Below are 10,205 nucleotides of genomic sequence, written 5' to 3' on the forward strand. Positions count from 1 at the left end.
CTCCTCATAGCATTCATAGAACAAGCACTTTGACAAAGGAGGCATGGAAAAACTCCCTCTCAGAGAGAACGCATGAACATAATCCAGGTCTTGCATAGTCAAGTTCCGACTAGAAAGGCTACAGTTGTCTCTCCTGTGGCATGTACACAATTTTCACATGCCCTGTGGAACAACGATACACCCCCTTACGTCACAGGTGCTTTACGGTCTTGTCACACGCAAGGTCACCCAGCATTACTGTAGGTTTAGTCAGTATTAATCTCTGCAGCATTGCTACCACATTTATCAACATTCTTTCACCATCTCGGTGCATTATCTGAAGACCATATTCCCTCAAGCGGCGCCATTAGCCTTCTTTCCCCGCAAGCTGCTGAGGGTTGCCAAGTCTTTATTGGATGCAGACTTCTATTAAAGGTGGCACCAATTATTTTATTTTTCCCCTCCATTTTATATGAATAAGTTCTCATGTTCTCAAGCCACCTTTTTTTTTTTTTTATCCCGTGCCATCTTTTAGGTGCCAAGGACAAGTGGAATGTTGGCACATAGAGCAATGACAAAGTGAGAGCAGAGTGAAGTCATGGTGGCACAATGTAGTAAATCCGCATTACACTTTTACGTCCACTAGAGAGGGTATGTTTATGTCTTTGTTAGCTGCAGGATTAAGCAAAAACACATTTGTTGATTGTTTGTTGTTTTTGAGATATGGGGCGAAGGGAAAATCATGACATTTTGGTGTGAATCCAGGGAAAAATTTGAAAATAGCAACAACTCTCGGCTTACTTTCTCAGTGACTAATGTATGCATCCTAATGAAAATTCTGGCATGTACGGGATGTGGGTACCCAAGAAGGTGGATAACATATTGACCTGAATATAAGATGCTATTTCTTCCCTGGAAAAGTAGAAAAAAAAAAAAAAAAGACAGGTTGTCTCATAATCGAGGTCTATATTCAGCTCTGCTATACACACTACTGGTCAAAAGTTTTGGAGGAAAAAGCTACATTTTGAAATGTTAAGATGGTCCGTCTTTCTTCCATTGTAAATTCCCTTTTTTCTTGCCATTTTTGGGGCAACAAATGACTTTCTCCAGTACAATGCTGTTCAACTGATGTTCATGAGGGTATAGTACCACAGTGGGTTCCAAACACTGGTTTTATGCAGACAGAGGAGGTAATAAGTACTCCAGAACGTACATGATAGCGATCTAATTTATTTTATTTATTATGTACTATATAAAACTTAGATAGGAACGACATCAAGCGTCGAATGAACTGGTACTGGTACTTGGCCACCCTGATGCACGTGAATGCCAGACAGACATGAGTGACTAATCTGTTAGGATTTTGACAGGTAAGGATCCCAGACGAAGAGCAACAAAACCATGCACTGTCTCCAAGGCCAAAAATGATGAGCATCAACAAACTGAGAAAGACGGTGCAGAACAGGATAGCAAAAAAGGAAAACCACACCGTAAGTGGTTCGTAGCTGATCAAAAAAATACTGAGACTACAAATAAAAATAGGAGCCAAAAGAAAAGTTCAACATGACAAAGACGGTGTCACGAAGCGATAGGAGGACGGGAGACAGGTCTACAAAATACAAAACCAGAGCAGGAGCAACAATAACCAACTAGGTAGAAGAAAAATGATGCTGAGGGAACTCTACTGTTTCCAGTGGCATGCCGATAAGGCAGTACAATGCCACATCCTCCTCCTGCAGCCAGGTGGCTAAATACCCCTGGCCAAGTGGCTACAGGTGCGCCTCGTGGCACCGCCCTCTTTGGAAATCACAGTATCTAAGGGGAACAAAAAAAAGGAAAAAAGGTCACCAGGGTAACACAGAGGCAACACAACAGAACCTAACACAATCATCTTATTCGGGCCGAGCAAGGGACTGAGCCAGGGACATACAGCAGCTTCATGTGCCACAAGTTGGAGGGTTGATTAGATTCAAAGATGAGGTCATTTTCGTCTTGTATTTGTATAAATCCAAATGGCAATTTGGGCGTTTTTAAAAAAGGAGTAAGTTTGACTCCTAACAACAACCTTGTATTGGCTACTGAGTGCACTTGACCTTGCATGTGTTTTCAGTTTGGCTATTTCCTCTCGCCTCCCACCCCCACTCTGTGCGCCCTCGTTTGGAATAACCCATGCCTTCTCTGCCTCCCGGCATGTTACATATGTGTGTATGTGTGTGTGTGTTTTGATTGTCAAGTGCATTATTGTGTGTAGAATTAACAATAATCCTCCATAGTCCTCCTGTATGCCTCATAAGCCCACCCCAGCTCCTTTTCACCATTAGTGTCCAGAACACAAGTCAGCCTGAACCCCCTTGGCTTACCTTCAGAAAGTCCAGATTCACAAAAGACAGAGAGCTTTGAGAGGGAGAGAGAAGGGGCTCAGTGGAAAGCAGCTTGATGCAGCTGACGTTATGAAAGACTTATTGAGATGGACAGCAGGTCGGTGTGTTCCACCACGGCAGAATGTTCATGCTCTCGTACAAATGTATATTTTTTTCTCACTTTGCTGTGTTTGTTTGTTCTTCTGCTCCAATTTTGCAACACGAGTAGCTTATTTAATAGAGAAAAGTGACTTAGTTGCAAAATGAATGTGCGTACTAATAGTGGCCCCAATTGTAACTAACTTGGTGCCTCAATTCATAGCAGATACATGCCTCACCTCTAATAAACACTGCAATGCTATGACATCTGATATCACAAGTGCACTGGTAGGCGTACCTTTTGCAGAATATTATTGACAAAAGTGCATTTACAGGAATAAATGCCTTATCTTTAATAAACACCTGGTGTATCGTGCAGCTGTGCGAATAAACATTACTGTATTTATACAGGACATATATAAATATGAAATATGTTTTTGAGGAGGTTGCCAAGATACTCGCATAGCATAGTGCGCAGTACTGGCATGTGACATTTGATTTCTAACATCACAAGTGGAAAAATAAGCAACTCTGCTGATATACATCGTTGCACCTGCAATTTTATTTAGGTGTTTTATTGTGTTTTTGTGGTTAATTGGGGGAAATGGAAGGGAAAAGCACAGTAAGGATGACAACAGTAGTTTTCCTGGTACCTAGGTAATTGGTGCCCAACCAATTATTTCTAACTGCCAGCCCGCAGGCCAGGGTCTTTTCTGCTTACATTCACCAGAAAAAATGCAAAATTCCACAAAGGTAAAAAAGAAAAATCAGTAAATTGCTCTTTTTATACAGACAATCTTTGGCTGTCTCCTCTGTTTAACACGACAGGATCATTTAAGTAAAGCATCTTCCTCCTCAAAACAATATGCGTTCAAAGGTGTAATACATTTACATCACAAAACCGTTTTCCACGAAAAAGTCAGACATCATAAGGAGGAGGGACAGAGAAGTGCTGAAGCTGGACCCACAGCTGTATATGTGAGTAGACTATACCTATATTCACTTTTTTTCCACGTTATTTTGGCTGATTTCCAAATGACACTGGACATCTACATCAGTTTTTTTAGGAACTCACATACAGCTAACATATATTGTAACTGGAAGCATAAAAACGTGGAGACGATCCACACTTGCACGTAGCCAACAATAATAATAATCACTGTAATCATTAAGGGTGCTCCAATCAATCGACCACCGATCAGTATCGTCTGATTTCCATGAAAAATCACGTGATCGGCATATGCCGATAAATGCCTTTCAACGCCGATCACAAAAGTCGATCACCTGTGGCTAGCACTATTGATCCCTTCGTCAAGTGTAGTGTCTTGCCCTAACTAGCGTCTTTGGCAGAGTCGTCCTCCCACTTTCCTTCAAAACAAATCGCAAATATGGCAAGAAGCCAAAGTTGTCTAACAACAATATCCGTGACAGGAAAACGATGGACCATATAGGGCGATTCAGACTCATTATTGTTGTTACAGCCCAAAGATATTTCCTTTTGTGATAATACCACTCTAGCCTGGCTCTCACTTTAACTCTCTCCGCGCATGTATACACTGTGGAACACATACGCGGGCGGCAGGGCGCAGTGAAATGAACAGAGAGAAAATAACGCTGATTGATTGTTAGATCTGGCTTTTTCGTGGAAAACTGTTTTGTGATGCTAATGTATTACTCTGTTAAATGCATACTGTTTTGAGAAGCAAAAGACTCCACTTAAGTGACCCCACCAATTAGCCAAAATTGCTTTCCTCAACACTGAAAAGAATTTGGCTCACGGGAGGAAGTGGGGGAGAAAATCACTCTTGATGCACTACACTGCTGATGGGGATGTCATACAAGTTAATTTTTAAAAATCCGAACTATCCCTATAATCCGTTCCAGAAGGTCAGACTCAAACCAAAACAGACTCTAACCAAAGCAAATTTTCTCACGGAAAATAATGTAAATGTAATTATTCGTTCCGGACACCAAAAAATGTTAACACAAAACACACTTTATAGAAAATAATTCGAATTTTATATGCAGAAAATGATTCAAAATGAAGTACAAATGACAAATGAACATGTAACATCACTACCTAGTTTTGTTGAAAAAAACCCACAAAACCATCAATTAAAAAAATAACACAAAATGACCACATTATTCTGCTGCAACCACAATTTGCAAAAATGTAAAAAAATATATCAAACTAAATATCAACATTCTATAACCAATAAACATGTACCTTGCCGTTTAATATAGAAAGTAGAAAGGTTGAGATCTTAGACTTCTCAATGCACTGACTGAGGTTTGAAGGGCTTATTTTGATTCACTGGATGTATGAATGATTAAACACACTGGTTCCACTTATTAGCACCAATAGCATACAAAATCCATCAAACGTGATCAACACCTTTTAAAAAACAGCCAGACCCCCTTCACGCTGTAATCCTTAGCTGTCATTTTACTGCCTTATTTTTAATGATGTATTATTTTAATAATCATTTTAAATTGATCTTTCTGCTTCTGATTAAACATGATCCCTTCTACTTTGTTCACATTACATTTAAATTAATTTTGGTTTTAGGCATAGAGGGGGTACATTGGCAAGGGGCAGGGAGTCCAAACTATATGAAAGCAGAATAAAACACATGGAAACAGCCACAGTCACTTTCAAAGTGAAAGTAGACACTAAAACCCTACTAATGCCACTAAATCCTGTTCAGATTAAATGTGTTGAGGTGTTTCTTTTATGCTATATGGAGACCTGGTTGTAATCATCTTAAACACCAGTGGAATGCACCTGTAAATTGAACTAAATTAAAAGCCCTCCTTGCAGGCATTAGCCAGCAGGCGTGTTAAAGGCCTGGGGGGACTGGTGAAAAGTGGTGACAAGCAGGGATTTGCCAGGCTTAATAATGGATGTGTTGCTCACTTGGTTGTTTATTTTGAGACGTTTAGTCCGTTTTAATAGCTGATGGTTAGAATCCAATAGAACCTCAAAGTTTGAGCAACGAAAAGGCCAAAATATGCCTCAAATGTTCAAAAAACGTAGAACTGTCATTTGTGACACACTTCATGCGAGACACACCCCACTGGACTTCACCAAATCCCATGAAACATATAAAGGATTAACTCCGCAAGTGTGTTTTGCTTTTCCTTTTTTTTTTTTCTGTGTTTTTGTGATGTCAGTGATGGCAAAAAAATGTGATGAAAACCATAGAACCAAAAACGTCATCACCTGTCTGTCCTGCCGTCTCAGTACATTCAAAATGGTGGTGATGACTACATGTTTTTTTTAAGTTTTAATATACAACGATTCACTTCTTTTTCTTGTGTAAGAGTGTCGCCCATGAACGCACGTATGTGCAGGACATCAGAAAGTCTTACGAGACTTCGTCAAATTCTGTGAACCTCGCACCTCAGTGAGCATATAAAGCACTTGTGTCAAACTCGTGCCGTGGAGGGCCGAGACGCTGCATGTTTTCTCTCCAACAGGTTTCTCCAGCAGGTGATTTAATTGATGAGCTCCTTCTCTCAAATTGAAGGTGTTGCTCATTAACATCACCTGCTTTAGTGACCGGCTGGAAAGAAAACCTGCATTGTCTTGGCCCTCCATGGCACGAGTTTGTCACCCCTGATATAAAGGATAAACTCACCAAGCGCTTTTATTTTTATTTGGCTCTTTGGTGTGCGTGTGTGTGTGCTTTTGCGATGACAGCAGAGAAGAGTAACAGTGATGGCAAAGAGGAAAAGTATGATGAAAACCATTGGACCACAAACTTGTTGTGAGAACCCCTTCGGTGGACTTACCATTAGGCAAACACAGGCAATTGCCTGGGGCCCCAAAATTTCCAGGGGCCCCCAAATGTCTCATAAAAACTGATTATTGATATATTTTTTTAAACTACTGTTTTAGTCTTAATTCACATGCTTAAAACTATACCAAAATGTGGAATCTTTCATCAGCATTTTGAGCGCAGCCCCTCCCTTCTCATGCAATGAACTATTCCATGTCACTGCACCTGTGCAGAGTGATACCGGAAGACGGGAGCGAAACAAACTTGTTGGCACGGAGTAACCCCAGTGGAGCAGGAAGAGGAGAAGGCGAGTGGAAAACAAATAGTTTTTATCAAAACTAAGACACCTAAGACTCACCAAGTATATATTGCGTGGGACTCTAACACATTATAGCTTCAAGCTTCTTTGTTTCTCTGGGTGATTAGTTGAATTCATTCCAGTGATGATGATGATGATGATGATGATGATGATGATTTAGGCAATAGTCTATCAAATGTATTAACAACGCCATTACTGAAATAAATGTTGCATTTTGTAAGTACTTTCAGTTAATTATCCATATAAGTATTACTATTTTGTATGTTGATTGTTAAGCGTTGATAACACTGTAAGGAAAGAAAAATGTCAAATAAAGGAGGAAAAGGTTTCTTTCATACTGCTGCTCAGGTTTTTATTGACATCTACATGTAGGTCATATTTCTGCCGTACAACGGATTTTTACACATTTATATATAACATATATGTATTCATTGTGTTCAGTAAATAACATTCATCCGTTTCATCAAAGTGTACGCACAGCGTATAACTTTATTTTATTCTCAGCTCAGAGCTAGTGTATACAGGTGCCATTAGTATTGAGTGGGATTCCAACCACAGTCCCCTGTGCCAAGTGCCGACATTGTTACCCACTGAGCCAAACAGCTGCTTAAAAAAAGGAACTTCTCGCATTATACATCAGTGCCAGGTAGTATATGTAAGTTCCTCATTGGCTGAAGTGCCACATTAATAGTCCCAGCTTGTAGTTGAACAATGCCAGCTCACTGTTTTCTTATCTACTTGACTTTGTCTATTTACGTCAGGGCTGTCCAGCTGTCCTTTGATATTTATTACTTTTTTAAAAAAACAAGGTTGTACATATATAGACAAATATTTGTGTTTTTATTAGTTTGTAGTATTAAACTTATTTAGCTTTATCTAGTTACATTATGCCTTTTTGTATTTCTGTATTTTTCCACTTTTGCCTTCTTGGTTCTGCTTGGACATTAACACAGCAGCAGCTGTTGAACTCCGATGGAAAAAACAGCCACACGTTACGTGCGAGTGACTCTGAGAACACTGAAGTAGTTTGGATTGCAAGGTTTATAGTGTGCGTAAAGCCCTTAATGTGTGGTTCCAATCCAGCCTCGTGCACTGCCACTTCCATACTACGTGTATTATCATTCACAGTAGCGATGCCATAGTTCACAGTCTGATTGGCCTCTGCCTGCCCTGTTCTCGCAAGAGAGCTTTTCTCCAAACAAGAAATATTGTCACACTTTATTTAATCTCACGAGATCTCGTGACATTAGATCTGGTGACACCCCTATTGTTAAGTTTTAATATAGCTCGGTTAACTTCTTTTTACACCTGAATGGCAGTTAAGAATGCTGAGCTACTATTTTCATGGACAGATGTCGAGCAAAACGAACGACTCTCAAGAGACCTCACGAGATTTTCAGCTCAGTGAGCATGTAAGGGATTTACTCCGTATCTGCGCTTTGTTTTTTTGATTTATAAGAGGAAAAGTGTGATGATAACTAAAAGACGACTAAATGCTGCTGTCCTGGCTGCTCTGTACAATATGATAAAAGGGATAGTAATAAGTACACATTTTATTATGTTTTGATATACTTCTTTTTACACTTGTGTGACAGTTAAGAATTGTCAAATATGACTTAAAACGTGTACAGTTAAAAAAAGACTTTGTGATGGTGACAGTTTGTTTGACCTTTAGGGTTCTTCGACTGTATTTATAGGGGTAGTTGGTCTGCCTTGACAAGCTAGTGAAAATGAGAGGAATTCAAATGTGCTGCTACTGTGCCCCCCACCTTTAAACTACATAACAAGATCCAGGTGTGCATATAACACACACACACACACACACACAAACACACACTGCTGATAGTCCCTGGTGGACTTGCAGTGAGTTATGGTGGCCAAGGTGTTAAATGTTCCTCTGGGCTCTAGCAGATGCAGTAGATGGACCACCACCTTGACGCTGTATAGCTGTTCTGTTTTGTCACTTTTAAGTATATGAGCACTTTCTGCTGATGTGAGCCCCCCCAACCCGTCTCTATTTTCGCTTACAACTATGTTCTACATGTTCTCCAATTGTCCATGAACATACTTTACCCTTACCCTTGATGTTGTCTACCTGGGTGGTGTTGGCCAAACATGTGTTCCAAGCCTGACTGAAACCTCAACCCTTCTCATTCAGATGTACAGGTACATAGGATGTAGGCTACCCGGGAAACTCCAAAGTCAATCATTTGTGATGCTTTTCCTTGCTCTATGGTTAACATCACACTTTTCCATCAATCAGAATAAACACAAAAAAGCCAATAAAAATGGATAGCAAGTCGAGAGTGAATTTTATTTGTATTTATTATTTTAAAGGTTTATGTTGAAAATTGTATTTTGAAAGGCGTTTTTTTTTTTAATGTGTTTATCTTTATTTTTCTCGAGCTGCTGCACCTCCCTGGAGGCCTTCTGGTGTCTCCCATGGACACTTTGTAAATGGTGATATACCGGTACTGTAGAAGATCTTTTGACAAGTGTTTTTGCAGCAGCTCGATAAAAACAGCAGAACGCTCCTGTCAAATAGAGGATCGTTGACTACTGTACACATATTGCTTCTTTTTTAATTTAGGACTTAATGTATGACTATATTAGCAGACATGAAGTTAGCTTTGTGAAAAACAATTTAGTTGAATAGCCCGGCACTATAATAAACTGCGGCTGTATTTAATGAATGAGTTAGTTTGATATTGTTGAAACAAGGTAAACTCAGGGGTGCTGGCTGATTATGGAAATGAAACCTCAGTACACTTGAAGTGCTGTGCTGCCTCCAGGTGGATGCATAAGTGGGGAAAAGTAGGCAGGCTAAATGAATACAAGTAGTTGTTCAACTACTATTTTTGTGATGCTACACTCCTGAACAAATGTTAAGACCGGGAGAAAATGATTTAATTATTAGTATTTTTCCACCCACAGTACAAACACATTCACTGGCTGTCATGCATTCACCTCCGTTCATCAATATAGTGAGATATTAGATGTACAATGATGTGCACATTATCTTTAAAATCAGTGCACATAGGAAACATCATGAATGTTTTTTTTTTTATCAACCGTGCGTATTATAAGACGCACACATCCGCTTCTACCGCTGCACGAAATGAAACCATCCAACCTACGTTTGCATGTTCGTTGAGAGGCCAAAAAGAGAAAGGACAGACATGACAGGGAAAGAAAGCTAAAAGAAGGCAGTCAAATTCTTACTTTTTTTTTTTTCAAAGAAAGGTTAGTTGTGAAATTTGTAAATGATGTGTATCGTTTATAGATGCGTTATATATGCAGAGTTGTAACATTGTAACCTGCTTTTCTTAATAAAGTAGTAAAATATGACTGACTGGTGTGTCTTTGTATTATTATACAGTAGCCTTAGCAGTTTTTTTAAGTAACCTGGAGGACGAAATTATAACTACTACTACTTTCACATTAATAGGCCTGCTTTTTTGATGTCCGTTACTGTGAGATCAAAATTTAAAACAATACAATTCACAAACCATAGAAGAACAACGTACGGATAGACTACAGGGCGTTTGGGTATGGGAGCTTCAGGAGGCATATGTAAAGGGGACACCATATTTCGTGCTGCTCCTGTCCGCATTCGTGTGGCAATGGCCTTTGGCCTTGACGACCTACAACAAATAGTTTGTGTCT

This window comes from Dunckerocampus dactyliophorus, chromosome 6, assembly GCF_027744805.1.
Source record: "Dunckerocampus dactyliophorus isolate RoL2022-P2 chromosome 6, RoL_Ddac_1.1, whole genome shotgun sequence".
In the NCBI taxonomy this organism is placed as follows: Eukaryota; Metazoa; Chordata; class Actinopteri; order Syngnathiformes; family Syngnathidae; genus Dunckerocampus; species Dunckerocampus dactyliophorus.